The 20,948-nt window shown below is 38.4% G+C and overlaps 1 long non-coding RNA gene across 2 annotated transcripts in view; it reads right to left on the bottom strand.

The window, feature by feature from the left end:
- Positions 1–19,556, bottom strand: part of LOC103476476 (uncharacterized) — a 39,091-nt gene extending 19,535 nt beyond the window's left edge. For both annotated transcript variants that reach the window (XR_535478.2, XR_535477.2), the window contains exons 1-2: positions 19,256–19,556; positions 485–582 (exon numbers count right to left, since the gene is read on the bottom strand). This is a non-coding gene — a long non-coding RNA (uncharacterized LOC103476476). The remainder of the gene's footprint in view (positions 1–484; positions 583–19,255) is intronic.
- Positions 19,557–20,948: the final 1,392 nt, after the last annotated feature.

Raw genomic sequence — 20,948 nt, forward strand, 5'->3', positions numbered from 1 at the left:
TATATATATAAAAGATTTGACATTAGAATAGTTTTGTCATAATTATCTACAGTTGTAATCTTTGATTTTAATTTCCACACATATTGTAAAAGATCTTTTATTACAAATTGAAAGAATACTTGACAAACTCCAACAGAAGTGGAGGTTTGAAAATGTCTTGAATTGAATCTAAAAACATGTCTTACATGCCTGTATTCAGTGCTGAGTCGGTGTTCAGTAGAGGCGTGCAATACTGCAAATTCGGGTATCGATCTGACCCATATTGCCAATACCGATACTTTTTACTTAAGTTTGATATCTCGTCAAACTTATGAACTTTTGGTATTTTTGTATTGTTTTTTTTCTTTCTTTGAATTATTTAGTTCAAACCTAGGATAGAACTTAGCAGCCTCACGTTGATGAGGTGGAACTGTGACCTGAGAGCACCGAGCAAAAACGGCGAAACCTGCATGGAGGATACTGACAAAAAGAGGAACAAAAGTACCTGGCAAAGAGGGAAGGAACTGCAGGGAAGAGGATTGATGAGTGGCGTGGGAACCAGGTGTGGCTAAATCAAAACACAGCTGTGAAGGACCAGGGAACCTGAGGGAAAGAGAGAGATTAACAAAGACATTACCAGAGTGGGAATAAGACAGGATGGACTGGCCAAAGACAGAAGATAAACGATAAAATAACATCTAAACTCAAAACAAAGAAGTGAACTGAATATGGAGCACCAATAGTGACAATAATAAGCAACCCAAAATAGTAAAATGATATTCAGTCAGAAGCAAAAACACATATATATATATATATATATATATATATATATATATAGAGAGAGAGAGAGAAATTACTTAATACATTTTGTAATTTAATCTCACTTTAAATCGAGATTTTCTGCGAAGGAAGGCATCAAGAGTTTGTTAGAAAACATCAGAGAGCAAACACCAAAAAAGCTCAAGGACCACAATAGAGAGGTCAGGGAGAAAATTGAATCTAGAGCAGGGGTTCCTCTAGATTTAATTTTGGTTTTATTTACTGGATTAATGGTCTGACAATGTTTTGCAGTAACAGAATGCAAATGGACACAGGGATATACACAGACAGACCAGACCTCATCCTGGCCTCCAAAAAAGAAAATTAGAAAAAAAACATAATCCAGTTCAGATATCTCAAAAATTAGCTCCATGCTTAGCATTGCTTATTGTAAAAATATGAAGCCATAGCAAGCTAAAGTGACACCCTTGGGCGCGGAGAAGATTAATATAATTAATAATGAGCTCTGGAGACAAAACTGGTCAACAAAATCACTATTAGTTGTGAATTCAACAAATACGGCCTTTATGGTAAAGTGACCAGCAGTGTGCCTCCGTTGATGAAAACCAGAAGCTCCTTTGCCACCAGTTTTAGGAGACATAGCAAACATACAGAACAAGAAGACATCCTGGTCAAAAGCTGGTACTTTAACTGCATTTTTGGAACAGACAATCATTTCATAAACCCTGAAACATTACAGCTCTAAGCCTGATTTGAAGCAACAAAGGTTTGTTGGATCATTCCTTCCATCCACTGATCCCTCCAACCTGTGTTAGCGGATTGATTCCTCTCCTGGCTCGCTGCCTTGAAAATGCTAATCACTGGCTCTGGCTTTTCAAATGTGGGCCAACTGTGGGCAGCAGAGGTGTAACTTTATAAAATAATTACTTCGCAGGCTTTCAGAGTATGTTGGGGGCTGAAAATAAACATCACTGAGGGGACAGGGTTGGGCGTGAAGAGGAGTAAAAGCCACGCTGACGAAATGCAAATGCTAGCTAGCTCTCTCTCTCCCTCTCTCTATCCGTGGCAGATTTATGGGAGATGTACATGACATGGCAGCAGCTCAGAAGAAGCCCCCACTCTCCTTGCCTCTACCTCTTTCGGTCTCCTCCCCCGTCCCTTCATATCGTTGCAGCTGCACCTGCCCAGAAAGGTCCTCGGTGAAGGCTAGCGCCAATAAATCTCACTGATGCTTTTAATTCACTGATTGACTGATAGAGTTAACGTTGAATCAAAGATTTCTGGTTTAGGATTCAGTTCTTCATGCATTCCTCTGGTTCAAGCATGTTTTGCTAATGTGAAAAACTCATCACTCACGTCGAGTTTCCTTCCTTTTGCTTTGAACTTCTTTTTTAAGTTTCACCAAAGAAGGACGAGACATTCATTATGCCGACAGCGTCGTCCTTTAACCTTTAGTCACATGACTTTTTTTTTTTTTTCCTGAGCTGGTGCTAGTCCTGGCGCTTTCCGGACAGGGCTCGTCTAATGCTAGCCCCGCTGTCTGGTGCTGCCATGATTTATACGGCTGAGAGGCTGATGAAACTCATGAATGATTTCTTGCCTGAGACAGGAAATCAAAGCGGGGGAGACGTTTATCAGCGGAGCAGCCTGACCTGGATCCCGACCGCTCAGAACCTTCTGGAACACGGCAGAAAGCCGCTATCAGCACAAGGGATGGCTGCAGGGAAATTTATTGACCTGGTTACACGACGGTGCTGTGTAATGATGGCAAAGTCATACCTTGTAATTCATTAAGGGGCTTGCGTGTCTCTAGCTGGTTTAGATAAAGTCAGATTTTTTTCATCAAATAATATTGATGAAAATGTACATATAAATCTCTTGAACTTCTTTTTTTAAGAAAGCTACTTTACAAAGTTAATGAGTTTTCTTGGCTAGTGAGAGACCAAAACAAAGAAGCCATTAAAGCTGTAGTATGCAACTTTTACAAATTATATATTTATATAATTTTTTTTTTTTTTTTTTACATATTTGTTAAAACTATCCCCATGTAGTGACAGTTTGCTATGAGACAGATAATCTGTAAAAAAAATCAAGCTCCTCCATCTTCTCCAAGTGATACTATCACCATCTAGAAATGCAGATCTCCAAACCAACCAATCAGAGCCAAGAGGAAGTTCTTACAGTATGACAATTTCTTGTATAATCAGTGGTATTGTGTAGTGGGATACTTATGTACATATTTCAAAGGAAAACTTTATAAATGTAACTGCTTATTTTTTCTATAAAGTTATGAAAAGCCACATGCAGCTCTGGAGATGCAGAATCTGTATCCCTGTTCTACCACTTTTTTCACTTCCAATGCCAATGTCTGTGTTTATTATTTGCCAATAAACATCCAACACAGAAAAACATTGCTGATTTGATTTAAAACATTTCTTAAAATGTACTGAATTACCAATTTAACTTGGTAACACTGCACCAGCACAGCACAGCAATACACCGATGGCTTCACAAGCTTAGTCAGGCATGTAAAAATAACTTTAATTTGTTCTGTCAGTGCAATTAGGAGTGTAAAAGCCAGACTGAAACACTGAAACTGACAAAAACTATAGCTTGACTGCCTTGGTCAAACATGCAAAATACTCAAATGGCTCAGAAAGTGCAATTAGGAATTCTAAATATGATGTAAAATAAATAATAGCGTGTCATCGCTCACAGCACAAAGCGTAGAATTAGACTGAATAGATCTGCCTTTATTGATCTGGCACTTTGTCACGATATCCGATTTAGAACATATGTTCAATATTGGAACCAATACAGATATTAATATAAAATCGGTGCATCTCTACTAAAATGTATTGAAGTTTGTGATTGCAATATGATGAAATGCATAAAAAAAGATTGCATTGATATATTTTATGTTAGTAAATTCACTAACTAATTTCCCTACTACAAGGTAGTGAAATTTAGCTAGCTACAAGCTGGTGAAATTGACCCAGCTACAATCTAACTACAAGTTTTCGAAATTTAGAGAGCTACAAACTAGCTCATTGTTCTGTCTAATGGTGATTAAATACACTGTCAGTTGTCTGTTTTTTAACTTCTGATTAATCAGCAGGTTTTACTTAATAGTTAAATGACTGATGTCTCGTAGTGTGAGCAGTCATAACAACCAGAGAGACAAACAGATTGCTCTGCACATAAACACATTTTGCTCAGAGATTAAACTAATGGTCATGACATGGTGACCTTTTCCACCATGATGGCTTCAGACAGGATTAATTATTAGTGACTTTCCTTCTAAATACATTTGCATGCCCGTGAGAGCAAAGACATGTGAAATGGTCAATATGTCTGTGTTTCATTTTTTTCCTCCCTTCATGCAAATTGCAAAGGCACGCTCGTGTATCTTGGTGAAAAATGTACCTCAAAGTCTCGTTAAAGCCCTAATGCAGCCACGAGGTGACAGACTGCCACAGTCCATCGCCGTGTGCATTAAACTGACTGAAGGGAGATAAATGCACGGAACCGAGATTAAAGTGACAAATAGACTCTGCATGCAAAGAGGCAGGGGTAAATTGTGTTGCTAAATGCCAGCAGAAGACAGTTTCTATGCAGACTGTCTTGTGATGAATGAGGGATAAGTGCTAAAGCACCAAAACTGGAGTCAGTAAATTTCACGCTGCTCTCTGACCACTTATTTCCTTCCAAAAACATTACCAGCATAGCAGAGCCTTGGCTGTAAATTTAATAGATGGAATGATATGCAAAAATGCATTCACATTCATATGCATACCTTTTTTTTTTTCTCCCCCCACATCTTTAGCTGAATGAGAACACATCTGTTGCGTGGAATAAATGTGGATCACTAACATACGAAGATAAAGCACGACGAGCTTCGTTGGCTTCAATCGTCCGAACAGACGGAAAGAAATCGCACACCAACAAAAAGAGAAAACACTGAACTGGAAGTTCTTGAATTTTTTTTTTAGGTTAAATTTACTGCTCCTAACTTGCAGGCCTCTAGTTGGCAGCTGGTGTGTTGAATATCCGCAGCAGTGCAGTGTTTTGATGATGAGAAGTGAGTATTTACGGCACTATAACTGCCTAAATGTGAGGTAAAACAAAAACAAGACATTGGCTTTCAATGGATTTTACAAATATAAATCAAAGACATGTGACATGAATTTTTATTCTGTTGAGTCAGTACCTGCAGGACCACATTTCACTCCATCTACAGCTGGTTTGCTCCTGTGACCATCCTTACCCCCGACCTGACAATGTTGCCCATTCTTCATTGTGAAATTTCTGGAGAGTTTTTGTGGATTTTTCAAATCTTGCAGAAGATTCCCAGTTTGATTTAGGTCTGACTTTTGACCAAGGACATTCTAACACAAATATTTTGGATATAAAATATTCTACTGTTGCATTGGAGGCATGTTTTGAAATCGTTGTTTTGTTGAAAGATGATCCTTTATGGCACTTAACAGCACCAAATTTAACAATTTTGTATTCTAGCGGTGGCTCAGCAAGCTACTCATTTCAAAGTGAGTAACCAGAACCGGTAGCTGAACGGGTGGTACTGGCAAATGACAACCACTCACTTGCATTAGCTTTGGACAAGTTAACGACTAGCATGGTCACCCTCTGGACTAGCATGGATAGGCTAGCGTTAGCATTGGCTGGTCACTATCACTATATTTAGCATTTACTGAAAATTCAAGAACAAATTAAATGATTTTGTTGAACGATGAGAATTTAGCTTCAGTTCAACAGCATTTTTCCAAATTGCAAAATTGTCACTAAAGTAAAATAATTCAGAGATTATTTTGAGAAGTGTTACATTGTCAATGTAAAGTTAGCTCAGGTGATGCACATTCATATCAAAGCACATTGTTTGGGTCAGGTATTTGTTTCTCTTTTCTCAGTGCAATGCAGATGTAGAAGTTAGCATTAACAAGTTGTATTTCTGCAACTTTAAGAATATAATTACATTGCTTTCATAATTCTAATATTATTAGGTACTGTTAAAGTTGGGTCTTAATAAGTTAAAAAGGAAAATATATTTTAAAAAACATCTGAGCGGTTTACTCTGGGAATATTTATGGCCAACGTTCACAGCTGTAATCGTTTATGCAAATTTCACGTTGATCCTGTAAAATGTCAAACGATGGAATAAACAAAACAACTGATTATAAATCAAGTTTGTGTCACAAATTCAAATGTCAAGTCTTTTTATTTTCCAAGAACAACTTTAAGTGGCATCAGATGAAGCATGAATGATGTTCCTGTAGCTTAAATAAGTTTTAATATGTAAACACAGGTGAGAAATAAAAACCGCAAGAAATGAGGAATCGTGTTTAGTCAGAAGTCGGTGGTTCTCCCTCAGGGTCACCGCAACTGCATGACGACACAAAGATATTAATCGCTTACCAGACATCAGTCATTTATAATGAGAGCTGACTCCGTAAGACAAGATGTAGCAATAACCAGTTTCACTAAAAGATCTTATGTTAATAGAATCACAAACATTTAATGTTTTTCTTTTTTCAGTTTTGCCTTAAGCAAATTTCCACTATCAAACACATGGAGGCAGCCGCATTAATCACTCAACTAGAGATAAAGCAAAACCATGTCAGAGTGTAAGACACTTGTTTTATTATTAAGAAATTTTTGAAACTTGGTAGCAGGTTGAAATTTGTACCTTTTGAACCATGCTTACAGTTAATATTTTTGGATTTTCCTCAAGAGAAACAGCTGTATCCTTCCACAGGTTTTTAATTATGTCACCTCTAAAATGAAATAAAACTTTTTTTTCCCCCAAAAATCACTTTTGGCAAAAAATGACATGGGCCATTATTTTAGCATTGTGATGATATCTCAACATTTTCTAACACCGTATGCCCCAGGCCAAACACTTCATGTCTTCAGTTCTTTTGTGGAAAACCACAATCTCCACTCAACCATAACTTTGGTTTTGAAAGTTATCACATAAATAAAGTTTATCATTATTGGTTAAATCTTTTCCTGTAAAGTTATTTCCTTTATAAGAAATAACCAAAAACCAACTCACAATGATATTAATGTACATTTTCTCATCCGTATTTCATGCGGTCAGGAAAACGAAACTCCAAATATGCAACCAGGCTGAACTGCATATGTGATGTTATCAGTGCAAGAGTTTGACAAAGTGCGCGAAACTAAACCGGCGAAAAAGTGAAACGAGGGACTCTGATAATACGACCAACAAACCTTTTCTTCCGTTTTCTTTTCACCAGCTAGTGATGAGTTCAGCTCTCTTTTTATGCTCTCCTCCATTTTGTTTGTCTTCCTTCTTAAGTGTTTATGTGTTTCGACACATACTGGCCACTTTGGTCCTTCGGGGCTGAAACCTGAACCCGGGCAGGAGAGTTTACATCGGCACACAGCAATCACAGAAGCCAGCGAAGCTCTGATCACAGCCAAACGTAAACACGGCTAATACATACGTGCAAAATATGCTGGATGAACTTCACTCTACACTTGGCCTTTTGACATTTTGCCTTTTCTTTTTTTAAACAGAGGGACATTCATTTCAAAATCACTCATAATAAAAATCAACTTTTGGAACGTTTTCCTTTAATCTGAACTTACTGCTCTGAAAATCAGTCGACTATTTATTGTCTTTAAGGGCTTTATTAGAGCACTTTTATTATTTGTTGCTTCTTGTGATGTTTTGAGGGGATTTTTTTTCACACCAACACGAAATATTTGTGTCTGCATTTACCTTTAGAACAAAAGCAAACTAATTCAGATCAAAACGCAGTAAAAACAAGTCATGCATGTTTCTTAAAAAGCTCTAAAACGTTCACCGTCATTTCCATAGAACTAATCTGCAGCTGGAAAAATTCACAGCTCTACTGAAATGTCAGGTAAGCAAGAAATAAAGTCCATCACAACAACAGTGAACTTAAAACGTCAGTTTCACCTCACTCATTTAGTCTGCACGTTATAAACAAAACGAAGAGATTCTGTCCTCAGGGCTGCGAGATGCGAAACCCAAACCAGACCGAGGTTAATGGAGGTTCGCCTCAAGATTTATTTTAATTGTTCCGCTGAAGCTTCTCACATTCAAACAGAGTGTCTGCTTTGTTGAGGCTGCCGGCTAAAATATACCACATCTGGAGTAGAGAATGTAAAGTGCTAAAAAACCTTTTTGACCCCTCTTTCTTTTTGCTGGAGTGATTAAGTGATGCGGCGATGAGCTCTGTGATTTAAAACTCATTTTGCAAGTCAAAGTGTGAATGTGGGAAATCCCAGATGGAAGCGAAGAAAAGTTACAATAATAATAATAATAAAAAAAGAAACTGATCGATTTTTGTAGCTACAGTGAAAAGAAAACTTGAAAATCTCTTATATTGTTGCCTTTCTCACAAAATGAGCACAATAACTAGTGTACCATTTGAATCCGTTTACTGGGATTTTGTGTGATGGACCAACACAACGTAGAACAACTGAGTACAGAGTTGATGCTTCACAACCGACCTTAAATGAGCAAATTCCTGAGATCACCTCTAAAATCGTTTATTACCTATTTTAATAGCTCAAACACCAAACATAATTCAATATGCATTAAAATTCACAATGGACTCCAATGCAGACGCTAATATCAATGGACTTCCTTATTTCCGATCTTAGCCAATCAGCATCAAGGAAAATGCGTGGTGCTCCTGGATTGGCTAACTGTGTGTAAAGTAGAGAGTTCAGGTAGAAGCTGCGTTTTCTTTTGAATATTTTTGACATGCTCCATGAAAAAAATCCATGAATGGTGACTTTTCCATGAATAATTTGGAGTTTTATATGAATATGGGAACATTAAACCTCCAATAGGAGGAGAGGCGTTACGGCTCTGTTACGTTAGTTCTGCTTAGTCTGTACTTTTATGCTTAATGTTTTAGGTTGATGAGTTGCATGTTTGGACAATCGTTTCCTCCGGTTTAGGTTGCTGTGCACCTTTTGGCTCTCACTTTTGGCCATTTGTTGTGACGCATTACCATGGCAACGAGGTCTTGTTTTCACCCGTGGGAGGAGGTGTAAGCTCAACTAATACTTGAACTACAACCCCAAAGGCCAGAATAGATGAAATGGAGGGAAGGAGGAAGCTCAAACCATCTCTCCCAACAGTCACATTATTGGGCAAAGATTTTATCCCCAAATCCAGCATGTCTCTCTGCCCACCTTTCTAAAGGGGAGCGGCAAAAGCAAAAGTGGTGGGTTAGCAGTGCTTGTGAACAACTGATGGTGTCATTCAGGACATATTGTAGAAAACTGTTTCTGCTAACCTGTTAGCATGTCATGACAATCATGAGTACAGTAACAACCTTCAGTCAGAGGCATCTTTTGACTGACTGCTACCGAAGGTCCTTCCTGGCCACGGCACCATCATCCACGTCGACACTTTGAAGATACTCAGATGAAATGAGTTCCGTCAATATTTAACTTTCCTTTGGAATAAATAAGGGATATTCTGGGCAGAGTACCCGTCCATTCCCACTGCATAATGCTTCCACCACCATGTTTCACAGTGAGGATGGATTTATATTTCATTTGACCTGAAGACCTCTTTCCAGATTTCCGTTGCATCTCCTACAAATTGCAAACAAGACGTCTTTCCTCTAACTTGTCGCGTTGTAAGAGCTCCCCTTCCAGTAGCACGCTCCATGCGACGAGCTGAGTCATTCGTTTCACTGGGCAACGAGAATTTATAGCCGCGCAAATAACAAGGTGGCTGGTCAGCAACTTGCAACAAAAGCAAATGCAGATCAAACGGACACTCGGCCCATAACCGCCTGACAGCTGCAGCGTTCCTAAGCAGCCCTCCAAAGGCCAGCTCCTGGCCTTGATCTGGAGGCCAACGACTGTCCTTCATCACTGCCAGGGAACTGGAAGCACGGTTCTGCATGATTCAGCCCAACAAGACAGAACACGAAGCGTGACAACCGCAGCGGCCAGCCTCAGCAGGAGCGTCTGCAAACAGGAACTAGCTGGAAAAATCCTCCTCCTTCTCCTGTTCCTATTCCTGCAGCCCCAGCTGTGCCACAGCCTATTTTAGACACCCTAACTGCATGCTGGGATACACTGACACCCCGTGAGCAGCGATCAGCATGTGGTGCTGTGAAGAAGTGTGTGTGTGTGTCAGGAAAGAGAGCTGATGATATTACTACTAATTACTGGAATAACTTCCTGCCACCTGTCTTGTTGTTGGCTTGTGCCAAAAATGCAGTGAAAATAAAACGACTGAAGGCGACTCCCACTCAACCAGCAGCTGATGTGCCAAACTGACACTTTGTGCTCCAATTATTCTGATACCGTTTGTTTTTGTTTTTTCCAATATTCCTTTTGGTTTTGACTGCACACGACAAACAACGCTTGGATCGCTTATTTTTTGTTTTCAGGCAAAAAGGATGAAGGCATAGAGATGCACTGAACAGAAGAATTGAGGTTTTTAAAGAAGGAGAACAAAAAGGCTAGTTTAACTGAGAAGCAGCGTTCAGTGCAGAGGTGGTAGTTACATACTCTATTATATTTTTAGGAAGAAAAAAGACTTATATGTGGTTTTACTTTTTACTTGAACTTTTATAATGTTATGAATTATTGCGTCTCTAACTTGAGTAGAAATTCTGGATACTCTATTCAATACCAGTAAATTAATGAAGAAAAAAGAAACATATTTAACCAAAAAAAGAAGTAGGTATATACAGTTTACAGGTTTCTTGTTTCTAGACCATCTCTGTTGTTGTAATGTTATTTTCTGTTTGCTGAGCCTGTTGTGCCATTAGGATCAATAAGATGCATTCAGCACTACATGTTGTCACTGGAAGTACATGACCTGGTTCTGACATTATCTACTCTAAATATCAATTATATGTGAAGTTTAATCCTGAAAAAAATGAGTTGAGCATAAATCAAGCCAAGTTTATTAGTAAATCACAAGTCGGCAACAAGGCAGTTCAAAACACTTTATATTATATAAAAACAATCAGAAAACTTCAAATATGTTGATCAATGTTCCACTTACTACTAATCAAAAGCAGCTCTAATCAGGTGGGCTTTTAGCCTTAATTTAAAGGATCTCAGTGTTTTGGCAGTTTTGCAGTTTTCTGGAAGTTTGTTCAAGATTTGTGGTGAAATCAAAATGATTTCAAACCAGTGATTTGACAAAAAGAAAAAGATTAACAGTAAAATAGAGTAACGTTTAATTCTTTTTCATCAAACGTCTCGGACCTTCTAAATTCAAGAATTATGATATTCAATTAAAATACTATTTAAAATCTTTTTAACAACAACTTTAATTCAGTTAGCGGAACTGGTAGAAGACGTTATTGCGTTAACATTTCTGTCTTTTTATGAAATGATCAAGAATACACTTACACATAACGATGTGAGGAAAAATTCATAAGTCATAAAAATGTCCATGTTTCAAAATTATGTAGAAACATATATATATATATATATATATATATATATAATTTCTTTCTGAAGTGTCTTAAATCTTCGACAAACAGGTCAAGAGAACTTAAACTGTTTGTTGTTCCTCAAATCCACTTTGAGTCATCACCCTGGCCCCGGATCGTTTTGCTCCTGCTTACTTCCAAATCCTCAGCTGCACTAAGTACCAGAGCTCATGTAACTCTCACCAGCACTGATCTGTCGTGCCTCTTTAACACCTCCGCTGACCGCTCCAAGTGCTGAGTCTGCAGCTCCATGCTGAAATGAAGCCGCTTTTAAAGTTAGTTTTAATCTCTCAAATTGTGAGCACAGCGTGATGCATCATGACCACATGGGCTTTTATTAAACATTAGAAATGAGGAATGGGGCGCAGAGGTTTCTGCACCATCAGCACCGGCCCAAATGTTTTACTCATTTGACTAATTTACGATGGATTAATTTAAAAAGTATTGGTACAAATATTTTTAAAATATAGAGCAGTTTCATTATGTGCCCATTATGGGTTTTCAGGGTAAAAAACATATTAATGCACATTATTCTCACAGATGGGTCAGGGGATGAGCTGCATAATTGCCTTCCTAAAATAATGGCCATAGTCATTTTTTGCCAAAAATGTTTTCTTTTTTGCTTGTTTTTTTGTAAAAATCTTTTTTTTCCCCCAAAGGATGATTCAGACAAAAACCTTAACACAGAAACACAAGTCAGTGTCAAACAAGCTAATAAAAAGTGAGTACAATTATATCTAATTAGTAGTTGTGTAAGAGGAATGTACTTCCTGTTTGACTCTTCATCTTCTGCTCTGTAGTGGTGCTATGCTCTTCAGTAGCACCTACAGGTTGGATGAGGAACTGCAGAACAGGAAATATTCACTTTGCCACGTTGGCGCTACAGCTTGTTCCATTATCTGTGCACAACTACACGTTATCCTGTTTGCTATATCACTGCATGTAGCTTTTATCATAATGATGGATGCTTTGTGAATTTTTTAACCCAAATTGATTGAAATGAAATAATGTCACGGCTTTTCCTACAACTGAAAGAAAAGATGGTTCTTTAAACCAACCTAAAAAAAATTATCTAATTTGTTGTAGCTAATTTTATAACATGATTACACCTTAAGCAAAACTAATATAAATTGACTGTAACAAATTAGAGTATTCCTTTTTTTCAGTGCATTTCTTTTTTTGTTAGCACCAGAGGTCCTAAAAACCTCTGGTGGTATTTTTGTAATTCCTAACTGGGAACTACTAAATCTCTTTGTTTGCCGACTGTTCCCTGATGTTTTCCAAACAGTTGCGGTGGTTGGTTACTATGGAGACCGAACACGGGTTGCTGAGCAGACATTGCTGACCAAGATGTCCCACTTCTGGGGGAGCTGTGACAGGTGCGCTGCAGAGTGCCGTTTGATCTCTTCCATCTGAAGGAAGACTGGGACGTATCGAGAGGGAAACACGTTTCTGTTTGTCTTGTATTCCTGTTTTATATGAAATGAAGAGACAATATTTGGGATTATTACTTGTAACTTAGCAGCTGTGTCCAGAGCGGCCGTGTTTAGCCCTTGACACAACACCAGACACGTCGTCTGTACTTCAGTTATAAAAATACTATTCTTGCACATCCCCTGCCCTGGTCCAGTTATATGCTCTGCAATGTTTTATTAAAACACTCTGACATCATTGTCAGCCTGTCAGCTTTACAGCTGCACAAACTAAGGAACAAACAGACACGAGCATGCACTACAGTATCGATACCTCGATAGCACACAGACACGATTTCACCACCTCGGCTCCTACTTTATCACCTGTTAAATACAAGATTTTGTTTAAACCTGCTGCCTCCAGCTAAAGGAGACGGGTATTTCGCACTGTCTTAATTTCCTCCTTTCGTCTCGGCTGGGTTGAGAACTTTCTTCCAGCTGTAACTGCAGAAGGAAATAAGTGCTGTGGGCTTAAAGTTTCATTACCTTCTGAACAGTTTAGCACTGGATACGATTAGCTGTTAATGGCCCTTCCGACTAAAAAGGGTGATTCAGTCAGACAACGTTCGGACCATAAATCCTCTGAGCAAAGCATCCTGCTAAAAAAAGTCGCACTTTAAAACTCGCAGTTCAGTTTACAGCCTTGTTTACCTGCTGCTATCACCGTTTTGCTGAAAAGCAACACATGATAATTCTGCGATGAGAAGCGAATATTTACACACATGCAGTGAAATCAGGCTCTTCCATGTGCTCACTGATTTGTATCAAAGAACTAATAAAAGTTTTGGTTTGAACTTATCAAAGATTTTGAATTGTCAGGTCATAGAGAACAATTAAAGGGGTAGTCCTGTATGTAAAACTGTCTTCATGTTGTGATATTTCCTCATCAAAGACATACCTAGAGTTGTTGCCTTTATTCTTGTATGCATGTTTGAGAAATCCTTTAAATCTCCATGGTAACCAATCAGTTGTGCAAAACTCCCGGGTGGACCTAGCTCCGCTTCTCCTCGGAGCTGCAGCTTCCAAGTCTCCAAGCTTCTGCCTCACACAGCACTGGTCTCCTTCAAACTAGCCAGCAGCAATTAGCAGATACCTAGTGGAGCAGCGGATATGCTCATTAAATGAGCTGTTCCTCGGTAAAATGAGAAATGGTTAAAGGGTTAATTGAGGAGTGATGTTGTGATGACTTCCTGAAGGTGGATTTTCAAAAAGAACAAGAGTTTTTAAAGAGACAATTTCTTTTCTTTTATATTTGACATATAGCATTTTTAATAACATAGTTATTTGAGCATGCTATAAAAGGGCACTATGTGCCTGGAAAACACATAATACTGTCCCCTTAAGACATCAACAGATCATGATACAATATTGGGTGGAAAAAGTTTCTTTCATAGTTATAAAGAATCATCTACAAATAAAGTCAGTGAGGCTTCATTTATTGGAACCTAAATGTATTTAATGACCCACCAAAATCAACAGAAGCTTTGTGGTCTAATCATGTTAAAATCTACAACAGGCACTTTGTGCTATTGAGCTCATTACTATCTAACCTTATTAACAATTAAATAAAAAAGAATATCAATTCTTTTTGTTTTTGCTGCAATTCAGATGCTAACAAGTAAACATTAATATAAATATTGCACACACCCATAAATGTAAGTTTTTTTTTAAACAGTTAAGTTGGTGGCAGAATCATCAGACATTATCGTAACATTACGCAACTTCAGTTTCATTAGATACCTGATAGGAATTGTACCCTCTCTCACTCTAATTACATTTCTTCCATTCATTACTATATTGCGGCAAGTCATCTATTTTACGACATTAAACCCATTAAAAAACAGAAAATAGATGTTCTATTTATATCTAATTACTTACATCGTTATGTATGCAGAGGTGGTTTTACTTTGTTCACAAAATCATATTTTGATAGAAGTGACTGCTTTACGTAGCAGACCTTTATTGTACATGAGTCAAGAAGCTACTAGTAGTTTGATTGTTGGTATTTGATTTCCAAAAATGTAAGTTGTATCATAAAAAAATCAAAAGACCATTTGACCTTGGGGAGCAGATTTCTCGGCACATAACAGACATCTTGTCTGTCTGGTGGGTAGTAACTGCGAACAAATTAAAAGCTCTGTGCAGCTTCCAACACTGGTGACATTTACTCATTGCCCATTCATCTTATGACTGGAACATTTACCAAGCTACAATCTCCAGGTGTTATTGACCTTTATTTTTCTCTGCTGCTGTGTTTGAACCCATGAGACGTTTGGTCCAAAAGTTGTAGAGTTCACACAAGGGGAGGTCAGAGTACAGGTGAGTCCTGTTCAGTCCGCTTTAATCATACTCGTTTGTCTAGAAAGTCCGGTTTCTTTGGGGAGCTGTGATTGCGCAATAAAACTCTGTTGCAGACCAAAAAATGTAACTCTGGTCTGCCTGAAAACCTAGGTCTCGATTGGGTCGGAGTGAACTCTGGTGCGGTGCGAAAATGTGAACGCCTACCGGACCAGAGACCGGTCCAAAAGCAGAAAGTGGATCACTTTGGCATTTTGGATGTATATAGCTAAAACAAATGCATGAGTCTAACACTAGTGAGATATTTTACCAAAGACAAAAGAGAAATCCTACAACCACTAAAAACTGACACCTTTTTTGTTTCCGTTAAAGAAGGACGTTGCGCTCAGTGTCTTCTTCAGAGGTTTTCATGCCGCTTCCTTCAGAGGTTTTTGGTGCAGCGCCACCATAGGTGAGGGTTGGTTTGGTTCGTGTGAAATCAAACCGCAGCAGTTGAAAATTTAACAAATGAACTGAGTCTAAAGTTACCCAAATTAATAAATGTTGTCTGTACGCTACAGACAAGTCATACGGACATGGAAAACATTTATGTGCTTAACGTAGACAGTTTTTCTTTCTAATTTCTACAAATGTGTTTATTCTGTATAAAATGATGTTACTATCTGTGGACCTTTGTTGTAAATGCATTAAAGTTCAAGGAGTTTCAATATTTCTGCAAAACGTCCACAGTAAGTTAAGTGGCATTGCCTGGTGTTGCTTTGTTATAATGATTAATGACAGTACGAGAACATGAAGTTAAAAAAACAAAAAAACATATCATGTTGTCGGCAGGGGATACAGACGCGAACACTGTTTGTGAAGGTTCACAATGTTCTGCGGCCTTATCATTCCTGAACTAATTCCTTCTTGTTCATCCCCGGACTCCTGAGCGACAGAGTCGGGTTTCTAACGGCCTGCGGTCCGATCTGGGACTGTGATGACAGCGGACAATCCCATAATAGAGTTCAGCTCTTATTATCAACATGCTGTAAAACTGTATGAAGGAGATGGTCACGGACTAGCCTGGAACGCTGACCTATACGTTAAATCTGATGTAGCAATTGAGTCACTATTCTATATAAATGAATGGAGAAATTGGAGGTGAAAATGGATAAAAATGAAATCCTGACAGTTATAAAACAATTCTGATATTCTGGAAATTTTATAGTAATATATTATTGAATAATTATTAAATAATTACAAGGTAAGAATAGATGTTATCAGTAGTAGTATCAGTATTAGTTCCCAATGTATTCTGGACAAAAATCCTGGCAAATGAGATTGTAAAATGGCAAAGAAATCTTCAAAATTGTTGGAAGACTAGCAACTTGAGACTCAGAATTTATCTAAATTTAGCCATTTGAAACAACTCAAGCTGAAAATGTTTATAGCTGTGGGATACAACACAATGTTGCACAATGTTTATTAAACATCTACAAGTCTGCTAATTCTGTCTGATGCTATGTTCCAGAGGCTGCCAACCAGGTTCCTCCATCTGAATTTTGCAATAATTCACAAATGGCTACGGGGACTGGGAAAGCAGATGGACGTAAGCTTTTGCCATGTCTCTGCACAAATACAGCTGGTCGGTGGATCTTGAGCGGACTCCATCATAGGTGATGAGGCGGACTGATGCAGCCGGCAGCCTCTGCTAATGTGGTGTTTGTCAAGAAATGGTTTGTGAAGGCAGGGAAGCGCACCAGGTTTGAGCAGGTGAGGCGAAAGCAAGAATTCAGCTGTACATCAAACCGTGCAGGGAATCACTAGGGCCTAACAGAGCACCGACTAAAATACAGGCAGGAGACAATCAACAAACAGAAAACAGCTGAAATCAAGGTAAGTTGCACAGAAACAAGGGGTAAATAAGCCAAAACTGGCTGTAGAGGAGCAGAACACCACAGTGTTTGAATAGCAACAAATTCAACACCAACCAATCCGACAGTCTCTTGTAAAAGCAGAGATGTTTATTATGTTCTAGTATAATGTTGTACCCTATAAATGCAGCCGTTTTTAGAGTGAATTGCTTTAAGTTGATACATCTAGCTAAAACTGAGCTTTATTTGGCTAGCTATTAGCGCTCCACTATCCTGAGACGTTCCTCACTTTTCTACAAACTAACTGAAATATGTTTTTCTAGATCATCAAACCTTCCAAAAATCGGCAATCATGCAGCAAAAGTCCTCGTCTCTCACACAGGCAACACTTCATTGACACATCTGTTCCTAAACGCATAGCTAATAAGATGCTCCATCACAGGTTTTTTATTTTTAATTTTATTCAACCAACACCATGTGAAACCCTTAATGTGAGGGTCATTCTTTAATTGCGGGGTTCTTGCTGTGCACATACTCAAATTCTGAAGTTAACAAACGCTCAACATGACTGGAAAACCATCAAAACTTATTTACCTCTGTGTGTCCTGGTTTTATCTACAACTGCATGAAATGGTAAGATGAAACAAAAAAGAAACGAAACAAAATATGTCATTCACACCAAAGGTTGCCTCTGTAGCGAAACACTCAAATGCTCCTTGAACGAACTCAATGCCAAAAGTTGATATGAGCGGTTATTATTGAACATGGTCTCTTGCTGCCCTCTAGAGTACCACTTTACCTCCCACACACACACACACACACACACGCGCACGCAGACACACATTTATTACAACACACAGAATAATGTGCATTCCTCACCACATTTTAAATGTCCAAAATTCTCAAGGATCAAGTTTAAACTGAGTAATATCAGATTAAACTCAAATAGTGTTTTAGGTTAAATACAGTTACAGCACCTGTGCACCCTGAGGGCCGTTAGTAAGTGTGTGTACTGGCAGGACCGTCCTGGTTGGTAAAAATAGTAAGAGATGTAGCAGGGCAGATGTACAAATTATACTGATAGTGTTGAGGGGCATTTTGATTATTTTTTATCTTTAGATTGAAAGTTTTGCCTGTTGCACTAAATGAAAGAATTGTTTCCATGCATCAAATGTTTCTTCATAAATATGAAAACATTAATAGGCTGTTTGTGCTACCAAAAAGGATCTCAAGAACTTGAGTTAATTTAGTTCAGCAGTTTGAAAACTTTTTGTAACCAGGCCGTAAAGTGCTAATGTTTTCCAAGTACAAATGAACAAATCCTGAAACAAAAAGACACTCTTTTTTTAGGTAAATATGTACATACATACATTTAAAAAATAAATAAATAATAATAATAATCTAAAAAATATTTTTGCATGGCTGATTGAAGGATGTCATGCAATTATTGTGGTTTGTTTTTATTCAGACATTCCTTAAATGTTGGAATTCTGAGTTGGAAAGTTAAAGAATCTGATATTCTCAAAATCCAAAATGGCTGCCCTGACTATAAAATGTAGTGACAGATTTTTAAAAATTATTACTTACAATTCTGACAGTTTATTTCTTGCATAGTCGTTCACACTCACTTGGCAAACATGTTTTTGGTTTTGAAGATGATAAATAAAGAGAAATACATTAGCTTGCTTTGCTAGCTGCAGTTAACCTTTGCTGTGGCTTCTGACACAATGCGAGTTGATTTGTTGTTTTCTGTTTTATAATTCTGTAGTTTTTTTTTAGTACGACTTATTCTGCTTACAATGTTTTTATTTTGAAAACGTAAACTAAAACCGAAACTAGTTTGTTTCACTTTTGTCTCTCCGTATTGTAGAGCATTTTGGTTAAACATATATATTTTTTAAATGCTTTATATCCCCACTGAGATTGCAGACTTGGGACTAGAACACCAATAAAGTGGGTGTGATTTCACTCTGGTGTCCAAGTTCTGACTTCACAGATGAAGCAGCAGCAGCAGCAGTATTTGTAGATAAGACACAGATTGATCTTTGTTTCATGAAAAACTACTCCACAGACAATATTTTGAGAACTCCCAGTATGAAGCAAAGCAGCAAACCAGGAAACCAGTGCTTGTTGCGTTTATTAGTTCTACACCAGAATTATTTGTTCAACTTTACGCTAGAAATAATCAGTACCTACATTTCTGTTGAGTACCACTGAAGATAACACAGTGGTACCACTACCACTGTGGAACCACGTATTTAGTAGAATGTCCTGGACTTGTTGCTCTGAAACACGGATCGATGACAGGTTACGGTGAAAATGTAAACTTTTAAAAACAACTCTGCATGCATTTTGTACAGTAGACCCTATCCTCTGTTACCTGATGAAGACTTGCTGGATCTAGTTGTATTTTCACCAAAGTACTCAAAGGGGTTAACACAAGTCTAGGAGTAGCTCCATATTCCTCCATTGTTCTGGCTGAAAGTCCTTGAAACATGACGGTGCCTGCGGTCTCTCGCTCTGCATAGCTATGCGGTGATGTCTCCAACAGGAAGGCGTGTAGCGAGCTGCTCCTGTGATCCGTTTAGTGTCAGCAGAACTCCTCCACATTCCCTCAGGTAAGCCTCTGTCAGACTTCAGTCAGGTAAGGCAATATTAAGAATAACAAAGCAGAAGCGGTATCGCAGGGTTCCTCCTTGAGGCCATCGGGGAGGCACTGTGTTTTCACTCCAGACCTGTCAGATTCAGGAGAAGGACTTATGGAGATGGATAAACCCCAGAAGCCGAATGACAAACATCAGAAGTTCATCTTTGCTCCATTTTCTAGTGGAAATTTCTGCCCATCTTCCATTATATGAACTGCATGGGAAAAGTATGCTCTTTTCCCATTTAGCAAAATGTGTCTTATTGGGATTTATATAGTGAACCAACAGTAACTAGTGTATATTTGTTAAATGGGGCCTTTTATAAGAAATTCACATTTTTGCATGTTTTTGTGCTTCTATTTAGGTCTAAAAATAGAACAAGTTCTTAAAAAAACACCCAACCATTTTTTAAGTTCATTTGCGTCAGTATCTGGAAAATGAACTGTTTTAAAAACCAAGCAGCAGGCAGTGCCCCTCACCTAGCAACCCCAGTGAAACCCAGCCCATTGCATAGCAACCCAAGCAGAGCTCCAGCACATTTGGCTAGTTGGTTTTATGTACAATGGCTGCTGGAAAAGACAAGTGTTTTGTCGTCGATTTACCATCTAGAAACCACTTGCTGCATTCTTGTTGGTTGTGCAGGAGACTCCACTTCTGCTTTTCAAATGTGTACGGTTATATAAATGTGCATCTGTTTGCAGCCATTTCCACGTGTGAATGTAAACAATTTCTATTGATTTTATTTTTTTTTAAATAACTCAAGTTCAGGGAGACTGTATGGACAGCCTCTGTGAGCAATCATTTTCTAATCTTAAATTCTCAATTGGATTTATGTCTGGAATTTGACTGGGCCATTCCAGAACATAGATATGCTCATATCTAGCCCATTCTGTTGTTGCTCTGGCTGCATATTTAGAATAACTTTCCTGTTGGAGGGAGAACCTCAGAGTCCCTTGCTTGTCCCCACTGAAGAAAACTATCCACATAGTATGATGCATCCACCACCATGCTTCACCAAAGGGATGATGTTGGTTCTCCAACACAATTTGGATTTGTCATGTGGGCCATGTTTGCTGTACTTCACCACAAATGCCTTTCAAACTCTATTTTTCACATAATTTCAAGAAAACCACGTACATTTCCCCCCCCATCATTCACCACTTTGTCGGTCTATCGCATACATTTAAATTAAATCTAATGAAGGGTATCGTTGAGGCATTCAGAGCAAATGTACCAAAACAATAACCCGGTTAATAACTTTGTTTCAGAGAACTGTTGACAGAAACATCATGATGTCTGTTTTTCCTTTTCCGACTGGCAGCTGAGTGGTCATCCAGCGAGGTGTCAGACATCCTCTCGGGTCCTCGGGCCATCTGTTTGCGGCCCTGCTTTAGGAGAGGATATCTGCGGCCGTTTTCTGCCTAATTA

Source organism: Poecilia reticulata, linkage group LG15 (genome assembly GCF_000633615.1).
Source record: "Poecilia reticulata strain Guanapo linkage group LG15, Guppy_female_1.0+MT, whole genome shotgun sequence".
NCBI classification, from domain to species: Eukaryota; Metazoa; Chordata; class Actinopteri; order Cyprinodontiformes; family Poeciliidae; genus Poecilia; species Poecilia reticulata.